The 9,554-nt window shown below is 42.4% G+C and overlaps 1 pseudogene; it reads right to left on the bottom strand.

Annotated features, from left to right (window-relative positions):
- Positions 1-8,389: 8,389 nt before the first annotated feature.
- Positions 8,390-9,268, bottom strand: LOC112836041 (small ribosomal subunit protein eS4, X isoform-like; annotated as a pseudogene).
- Between the last annotated feature and the right edge of the window lie 286 nt (positions 9,269-9,554).

The raw sequence follows: 9,554 nt of genomic DNA, 5'->3' as shown, positions 1-9,554 counted from the left end.
GGGCCACTACTCAATTTTTCTCAAGACTTTTGTCCACATCACACAAACTTTTACCTGACCATGTTAAAAAATAGGAAAACAGTTTAATATGGAATTCAAATAACTCTGGAATCCCATTTTAGTTTCTTGTCTCCCTGTTTGATTGGTTGGGGTGATTTTAGAATCCCTTTTACACAAGGTCAGAATGGACCTGAATGCCTCAGGTGTGCTAGAGGTTATAACAGAAAAGCATTCCTGAAAGCTCAGAGAACTGGATCTAACTGCCACCTCCAGCTGGGTGACCCTGGACAAGTCATTTCACCTTGCTGGGTGACACCATATGGGCTGTCAGTTCCCCTCTTGCTCTAGCTTCCTCCTTCCAACCTAAAGCGATGGTGGCCATGGGCTAATCTTGGGGGCTGGGACCTGGAGAATGACATGGGCTGGGGCCTACCGACAATGGACACTGAGCTCACTCCACATCTCCCAGCCAGCTCTGGGATCCCAGCTTAGTCCCCGACCTCCAGGATTTGAACCCTTGCTTTTTCTTCCGAATGCTACCATGGCTTCCCCTCCAGGTCTCAGCACTCCAGGCAGCACTGTTGCCAAGAGGCTCCAGGTCCTGGCCCCAGCTCCCTGGGTGCCAGAATCTTCCCCGAGAAATCTCCAGATTCCTGGGAAGAGTGTGGAGGGAGTCTTGTCAATAGTGAAACTCAAGCTAGGACCCAAAGCCCTGTTTCCTCTCCTGCCCTCTTCCCATTACTTCCTGTGACCCCTAAGAAAGACCGCTAGGCCATGGCATGCTTTAGCAGAATATGTTTTAGTTGAGCAGTTTTGCAATAGTGAGACTGGGGTTCCACAACTTGGCTGGTTTTCCTTCACCAGGAAGGAAATGAGTAAGTGCAACAGGATGAGCAAGTACATCATAGTAATAATGATATTTTAGCTAATCTTCCTGTAATTATGACCCTTGTTTTAATTAACTAGCCAATAGCCAAGTGACTTAAACTAGGTAGGGGCGCCTGGGTGGCTCAGTTGGTTGAGCATCCGACTCTTGGTTTCAGCTCAGGTCTTGATCTCATGGGTCATGGGATCAAGCCCCGTATGGGGCTCCCCGCTCAGCAGGGAGTCTGTCTGAGTTTCTCGCTCCCTCTGCCCTTTCTCCCACTTCCACATGCTCTCTCTCTCTCTCTCAAATAAATAAATCTTAATATATGAACTAGAGATATTTCCTGGGATTTAAACATGACCCTGCCCTCACAATCCACACCTCTAGGGCAATGCAGTAGGTAAATGACCCAGTTATAATGTTCTTTTAGTGCTTCCAGGGTGAGGGGTCTTTGGGTAACTACACTTGCCTAATCCTCAACACTTTTCTCTACACAGAGCCCAGTGAGCTTGTTTCTCCTATGACCGGGAAAGCTGCATGAATGGTGACGTTTAATGGAACTCTTTTCTATTTTAATTTGAGGGAGATGAGCCAGAAGAAAGAGATTGTAGGTGCCATCTGAGAACAAGACTGGGAGAGGGAGGAAAGTCACAGCTGAGTGTGGAGAAGTGGAAGGGGATCCGAGTCCCAGGAGCAGGGCTGGAGAGCAGCTCCACTGTCCCTGCCATAGCCAGGAGCTCCTGCCACCTGCCAGGCCCACCTCTCTCTGGTCTACAGCCAGGTACACACCTGTCCACATCCAGCAGAATTCATAAAACCAGGGCAGAGGGCAAAATTTGTGTCTAGGATTAGTGTTTACAAGGCTCCCCTTGGGTCATGTAGAGCAAGTCATTTGGAAAGCCCTTGGGTCTCTTGGGTCTGGTGTGCCCATGTGGCCTACTACTATTTCCTCTGCACTTGCTGGTTGCCTTGCCTCCTGATCCAGCTTTCTACTTCTGATCCTGCTGGCCATTTGTGTATTGTGTCTGTATTGAGTTCTTAGAATCTGGACTCACTCGACTTACTTGGAGTTAGAGTACTTATTACAGAGACCCTTGAGAGACAAGGCCCAGATATCTGGTAGTTACCACCCCAGCCCATCCATACCCATACCTCTACATGACACATGCAGATTCTCATTGCTGGCCTCACATTACATTGCCACCCAAAACCTTTCTTGCCAGAGAGAGACAGAGAGAGAGAGAGAGACAGAGACAGAGACAGAGAGATGAGGGGGAGAGAAAGCCACCTATGCAGGAAACAACAGCACCTTGTCCTCTTACCTCCCCCACCCTAAGCCCTCCCATGATGGCTCTATCTAAAAAAGATTTATATTTCAAATGATAAAATATGCATTTAAAATTCCCCAGCTTTCTGCCAGTCCACCTCTGACACTACCTTCTGCTACCAATTGAGTAAACTCCAACAAGTAAATAGGAGTGATATTATTCTTAAAATTTCATTTTTGAGAAAAAGAAATACACATTCATGGGAAGACAAACAAAAGTCCACCAGTAGGAACTCCCTTACTCATTTAACATGAATTAACAGTGAAGACACAATTACAACAGCATAAACCAAACCAGGCAGTAAGTGGGCAATTTCCCTTCTGTTCCAATATGCCCCAATTAACACAAACTGAGGAAGGAATAAATTCAAGCAGGAACAGCTTATCAACATACAATTAGCACTCAATAATTTATCCCTGTAATGCCAGATCAAATAAAAACTTGGTGTCATAAATCACTTACTCAAGTAAACCACCGACCCATGTGCTGAAATGATCTTTTGGTAGATTTGCTTCCTAGTCACCACCCTTCTGCTACAAAAGGGATTTTTTTCCCTTTCTCAGATCCAAGACAGCGAGACAGCTGCAGTGGCATTTGCTACTCTCCAGAGTTCAAGGTGATCCTAAGCCACAAACAGAATTATAGCGAGGGCCAGCTCAGACCTCACTGAGCAGGCACCTATCTCTGGCTAGGCCAGCCACCGAATAACTGCAAATAAATTGGTGCCTGGCCTTTAACATTTCTGAGGAAGGGAATTCCTCATTCTTCCTTTCTTAGGTATTTTTAGATCTCTCAATTTTTACAGGTAGCAGAGTTTTCATGAATCTTCCATACAACACCTAAAAAACAAATAATCCAATTTAAAAATGGGCAGAACACATGAACAGACATTTCTCCAAAGAAGACATCCAGGTGGCCAACAGGTATATGAAAAGATGTCCAACATCAATCACCATCAGGGAAAGGCAAATCAAAACCACGACGAGATGTCACCTCACCAGTCAGAATGGCTATTATCAAAAAGACAAGAAATAACAAGTGTTGGCAAGGATGTGGAGAAAAGGAAACCCAGTGCAGCCACTGTGGAAAACAGTGCAGAGGTTCCTCAAAAAATAAAAATAGAACTACCCCACAATCCAGTAATTGCACTTCTGGTTATTTATGCCCCAAATACAAAAACACTAATTCAAAGGGATACATGCACCCCTATGTTTATTGCAGCATTGTCTGCACTAGCCAAATTATGGAGGCAGCCCAAGTATCCATTGATGGATGAATGGATAAAGGAGAAGTGGTGTGTGTGTGTGTGTGTGTGTGTGTGTGTATAAAAATATGTACAATGGTATATTACTTGACCATAAAAAAGAATAACATCTTGACATTTGCAATGATATGGATGGAGCTAGAGAATATTATGCTAAGTGCAATAAGTCAGTCAGAGAAAGACAAATACTACGTGATTTCACTCATATGTGGAATTTAAGAAACCACACAAATGAGCAAAGGGGAAAAAAGAGAGAGAGAGAGAGAGAGACAAACCAAGCAACAGACTCAACTATAGAGAACAAACCGCTGGTTACCAGAGGGGAGATGGGGGGAAATGGGTGAAATAGGTGATGGGGATTAAGGAGGGCACTTGTGATGAGCACCGGGTGTTGTATGGAAGTGTTGAATCACTCTATTGTACACCTGAAACTAATATAACACTGTATGTTAACTATACTGGAAATAAAATTAAAAACTTAATAAAAATGTTTAAAAAAAGAATCTTCCATCCAGTGCTTTTATTTGCATTTAAATCAATTTATACTTGTTTTATGAAAATTAAAAACAACCTGTCATCTTCTCTGTAAGGCCCATAAATCTAAAGGCAGTCATTAAGTCCTTGAATGTTTCCCATTCATTCTCTCACTGCCAAATCTTAGTTCTTTAAACTTTTTGTGGTGTGCCTCGCCTCTTTGAAATCAGATGTGTTCTCCATCCTCCTCCGGCCCACTCCGTTTCCCAGACTCTCTTGCAACTGATTTAGCTACAGAGAACCCTGGTAGAAGACCAGAACGTAGGAGATGGGAAGAACCCAGGCTATTATTCCATCTCTGTCTTGGCAAGTGCAGTCAAGCCTCACTATTCAGGAATTCCAAATTTGCAAATTTGCCTACTTACTAAAATTTATTTGTAATCCCCAAATCAATATTTGCGCACTTCCGTGGTCATTTGCAGACACGCACAGAACAGTGAAAAATTTGAATTGCCTGACATATGTCTCCAGCTGAGGTCAGACCAGGCAACACTCTGCCTCATTTCAATTCTTATGCTATAAGTAAGGGTCCTTTTGACAGTATTGTGTCCTATTTTTCTCGGGTATGTGCTTTTTGTTGGTGATGTCACTGTTTAAAATGGCCCACACACATACTGCTGAAGTGCTGTCTTGTGTTCCTGAACACAAGATGGCTGTGGTGTATCTTAGGGAGAAAATACACATGTTAGATAAGCTTCATTCAGTCATGACTTACAGTGCTGTTGGCCATGAGTTCAATGTTAATGAAGCAATAATATATTTTAGGTAAGGTGCTTTAAACAGAAACACATAAAACAGGTTATAGATTGATGGATTGAGGAAAATGCTGTGACCAGAGGCTCACAGGAACCTAACCCTATATTTTCTCTAGGAGCAATGGTTCAGTATTTGTTAATTCAGTGTTTGTGGTGACTTTATAAAACACAAGTACCACAGATAACGAGAACATACTGTATTTCCCAGTGATGTCCATGTCTCCCCTGGGAGTCCAGCTTCCCACCAGATAGTCCATACCTCCTTGCTCCCAACTTCCACTGGGAAGTCTCCACCATGATTGTTACAAAATCACCCCAGCTCCTGAATCCTGGTAAAACCACCTCCTTCCTGTGCCCCCCTCCCATCTTAGAAATGATGGTAGCTTCTGCTATCGCTAAACTCTGGGGTACTGCACCATCCTTTGACTTGTCAGATCTTCCATCTCTCATGTAGCGAATTCTCTGTATTAAATGTCCTCTGTTTAAAGTATTAGAAGGGTTCCTATATCCTGGTTGAATCCTGACTGATATACCTTCCCTTATTAATCTTGTTTTCTAACTTCTTTATCTCTTTGTGGTAGGCAGAATAATGGCTCCCCAAAGATATTCACATCCTAATCCCCAGAACTTTTGAATATGTTACCTTACATGACAAAAAAGACTTTGTGGGTGTGATTAAGTTAAGAATTTTGAGATGATTTATCCAGGTGAGACCAATGTCATCACAAGGATTCTTGTAAGTGAAAGAGAAAAGCAGCAGAGTCAGAGGACAAATTTGAGAACAGAAGCAGAGATCAGAGTGATGGAGACATGGGCCTAAGAAATGGAGGCAGCCTCCAGGAGATGGAAAAAGTGAAGAACAAATCCCCCCCACCTGTGCACCAGAGCCTCTAGAAGGAACACAACCTTGCTGACACCTGATTTGAGCTTAGTGAACCTCATTTTGGACTTCTGACCTCCAGAACTGTAAGATAAAATAAATTTGTGTTGTTTTAAGCCACCTCCTTTGTTGTAATTTGTTACAGCAGCAACTGGAAACATATTCTTTTTGTGGCTACTAGCTGTCCATACCTTTCAAGCTGAAGGGCACTTAGTTGGTTCTAAAATGTGTTTAAGTTCTGATGTAGTCTCTGTGCCTGGAAATAGCCAGAGAACTCACAGTAGGCAGCAACCACTGACAGCTGAATGCATTTAATTTCCTGAAATCAGAAAACTAAGATCTATTTACACCTCTCTGGGTTTTTTCTGCTTTTTCATTATAGAAAATTCCTAAAATCATATAAAACTGGAGAGAGTAATATCATAAGCCTCCATATACCTATTATCCAGCTTCAAAAATTACCAACTCATGGCCAATTTTGATTTGTATGCATCTTTATAATTCCCCCTTTCCTGTATTATTTTGAAGCAAATTCCAGGTATCCTTTCTTCACAGACACTTCAGTACATATCTGTGAAAGATAAAGACTCTTTTAAAACACGACCACAAAATTATTACTGAACCAAAACAAAATTAATTTTATATAATTAATTATAGTCAGTGTTGAATTATCTCTGTCTTCTGATTTTGTTTGCATCAGCAACCAGTAGGATTCTACACTGCAATTATTTGACATTTCTTAAGTCCCTTTTGACCTATAGGTTCCCCTCTATTACTTCTTTCCTGTTCTTATAATTTATACATGTCAATATCCACATTATATATTACGTGTCAAAACCCACAGTTTAGGTTTTGTGGACTTCATTCCATGATGTTGTTTAACATTTTTCTCTGTTCTCTGTAATTTGGTTGTTAATTCTAGTGGATTTATTAGACTTAGGTTCAATTTTTTTAACCAAGAGTACGTTGGAGATAGTGTGGCATATTTTAACATTCTAGCTGGTTCACTCTCTTTTTATAATGTTAGCCGTCATTGATGTGTACAGCCTAAATCCATTAATTTATTAGGGATTACAGAAAGGTGATATTCTAATTCTATCCTTCCTTCCTTTACTATCTGGAATCCTTTATAAAGAGGAATTTTCTCTAATCAATTATTTGATTACTGTGCAATACAGCTCCTATAAGAAAGGCAGAATAAAACATTATTTATCCACTATATGCGTTGGCTCTGTGGCATCTTCCAAAGGTGGCCAATGATGTTTCTTGTTTAAATTATTAAAATCTCATGTATTTAAGCACATTTTATGTGCTTTAATCCATTAGAGTTATTACTCTTACTGATGTTCAAATTGACCCATATTTAGCCAATGGGAAATTCTTCAACTTGGCACCTGAGTCTCTTTGATGCAACACCACTGGTCTCTGATAGCTTTCTTCCTTCAGGACATGGCAAGATATTCTAGAATCATCTTGTACATTTCCTGACCCAAGCCTAGAATCACACATTTCTCCAAAAAGCCCTGATTCTTTAAATTGGGAAATAAGGGAGGAGCAAGATGGCAGAGGAGTAGGAGACCTAAATTTCATCTTGTCCCAGGAATTCAGCTAGCTAGTTATCAAACCATTCTGAACACCTACGAACTCAACAGTAGATTGAAGAAGAGAACAGAAGCAACTTTCTGAACAGAAAAGCGACCACTCTCAGGAAGGTAGGATGTGCGGAGACGCGAATCCGAGGTGATATTCGGGAAGATAGACCACAGTGGGAGGGACCCTCCATCAGCCGCTACTGGCAAGTGATAGAGCAGCAGAGCACAAAATTGGAACTTTTAGAAGTCTGCTCTGCTGAGGGACGTTGCTCTAGTGGCTAAGCAGGGGGTGAAAACCTCACTGGGACAGTATGGTCTCAGGACCCTCGGGGTCACAGAAAGGCTGGGGGTGCCTGAGTGTGGCAGAGCTCCCAGGGATTGGAGCAGGGAAGCTGGCTGCAAAAATGGAGTGGAGGAGTGGGCTCTCAGCCCGGGGTTGCCATAAACCATGATCTGCGGCACAGTTGGGCCACTGCTTTTCCAGCAGGGACCCAACAAGCAGCAGATCTTGGAAGACTCCCCTTCCTCCCCTGGGAGGAGCGGTGTGGGAGTGCACCTCAGGAATCTGCTGGGTTTGGAGATTCCAAACGGGGTCCTGTGCCAGAGAGAGAAATGCTCAGTCACAGGCCGGTGAGCACGGAGTGTGGCCAGAGACCAGAGAGACAGGAGTGATTGACTGCTTTTCTCTGGGGGCTCACTGAAGAGTGGGGCCCTGAGTTCTCAGCTTCTCAGGGGCCGGAGATTGGGAGGCTGCCATTTTTCACTCTCATCCTCCAAAGCTGTAAGGAAAGCTTGCAGGGAACAAAAGCAAACCCAAGCAGATTACTTAGCCCAGCCCCCAGCAAGGGTGGGGCAATTCTGCACCGGGCAAAGACATTTGGGAACCACCGCAACAGCCCCCCCCCCAGAAGATCGACAAGAACAGCCAGCCAAGACCAAGTTTACCAATCAATGAGAACGGCAGAACTCCAGCGCTAGGGGAATACAGCAGATAGAATTCATGGCTTTTTTCCCATGATTCTTTAGTCTTTCAATTTTTTTAATTTTCTTTTTTTTCTTTTTTATTTCTTTTTCTTAATTTTTCTTTTTTCCTTTTTCAACCAACATCTTATCAATTCCTTTTTTAAAATCTTTTTTAATTTGCATTTTACAGTCATATTCTTTTTATTTTTTTCCATCGTGCTGTATGACCTTTAATTAAGTATATATAATGTCTTCCAATCACGTCACCTAGGGACCATTTTACCCGCTGCTCTGTTTGGCAGCCAGTCTCTTGTCTCTCTCTTCAGTGATGGTGAGGTGGATACCCTTTCCACGGGGAAGAGAAATCCACGGTTTGTTGCCTTTGCCAATAACAAAAATGTTGGAGAGTCGGGTGGCAAAGCTGTTGCCATTGGCATCTTTCACGTGAACCACATCAAACGAAACAGGATGTCTCTCTCTGTTGGTGATCACACCAATTCTTCCCAGGTTGGCACCCCCAGTCACCATACACAGATTACCAGTATCAAACTTGATGAAATCAGTAATCTTTCCAGTCTCCAAATCAATCTGAATGGTATCATTCACCTTGATGAGGGGATCAGGATGGCGGACGGTGCGTGCATCATGAGTCACCAGATGAGGGATTCCTTTTGTCCCCACAAAGATCTTTCACACTTTGCACAACTTATACTTGGCCTCCTCAGGTGTTATCTGATGAACAGCAAAGCGACCCTTAGTGTCATAGATCAGAAGGAAATTCTCCCCAGTCTTGTCAATGCTGATGACATCCATAAAACCAGCAGGGTAGGTTATATCAGTTCGGACCTTGCCATCAATCTTAATAAAACACTGCATACAGATCTTCTTGACTTCATCTCCTGTTAGGGCATACCTAAGTCTGTTCCTTAGGAAAATGATGAGAGGGAGACATTCTCTCAACTTACGGGGACCAGTAGATGGGCGAGGAGCAAACACACGAGTCAGTTTATCCAGCATCCAATGCTTTGGAGCTGCTACACGCTTCAGATGCTTCTTGGGACCACGAGCCATGGCTGCGCTGGGAACGAAAAGAGCTTTACAGTCATATTCTATCCCTTCATTGTATTTAACCTTATTTTTGTATATATATGTTTTTCTTTCTTTAAAATTTTGGGATACAGTTTCTTCTAACAGACCAAAATATACCCTAAATCTAGTGTGTGGCTTTGTTCTACTCTCCCACATGATCACATTCTCTCCTTTTTTTTTTTTTTAATTTTCTTCTTTCTTTTTTCAACCAACTTCCTATCAATTCCTTTTTTAAAATCTTTTTTAATTTTCATCTTTACAGTCACATTCCATCCCTTCAT

The sequence above is a fragment of the Callorhinus ursinus genome, unplaced genomic scaffold (assembly GCF_003265705.2).
Source record: "Callorhinus ursinus isolate GAN/ISIS: 27379988/994484 unplaced genomic scaffold, GSC_fseal_2.0 scaffold2, whole genome shotgun sequence".
NCBI lineage: Eukaryota > Metazoa > Chordata > Mammalia > Carnivora > Otariidae > Callorhinus > Callorhinus ursinus.
This window is presented reverse-complemented; position numbering and strand designations above follow the sequence as displayed.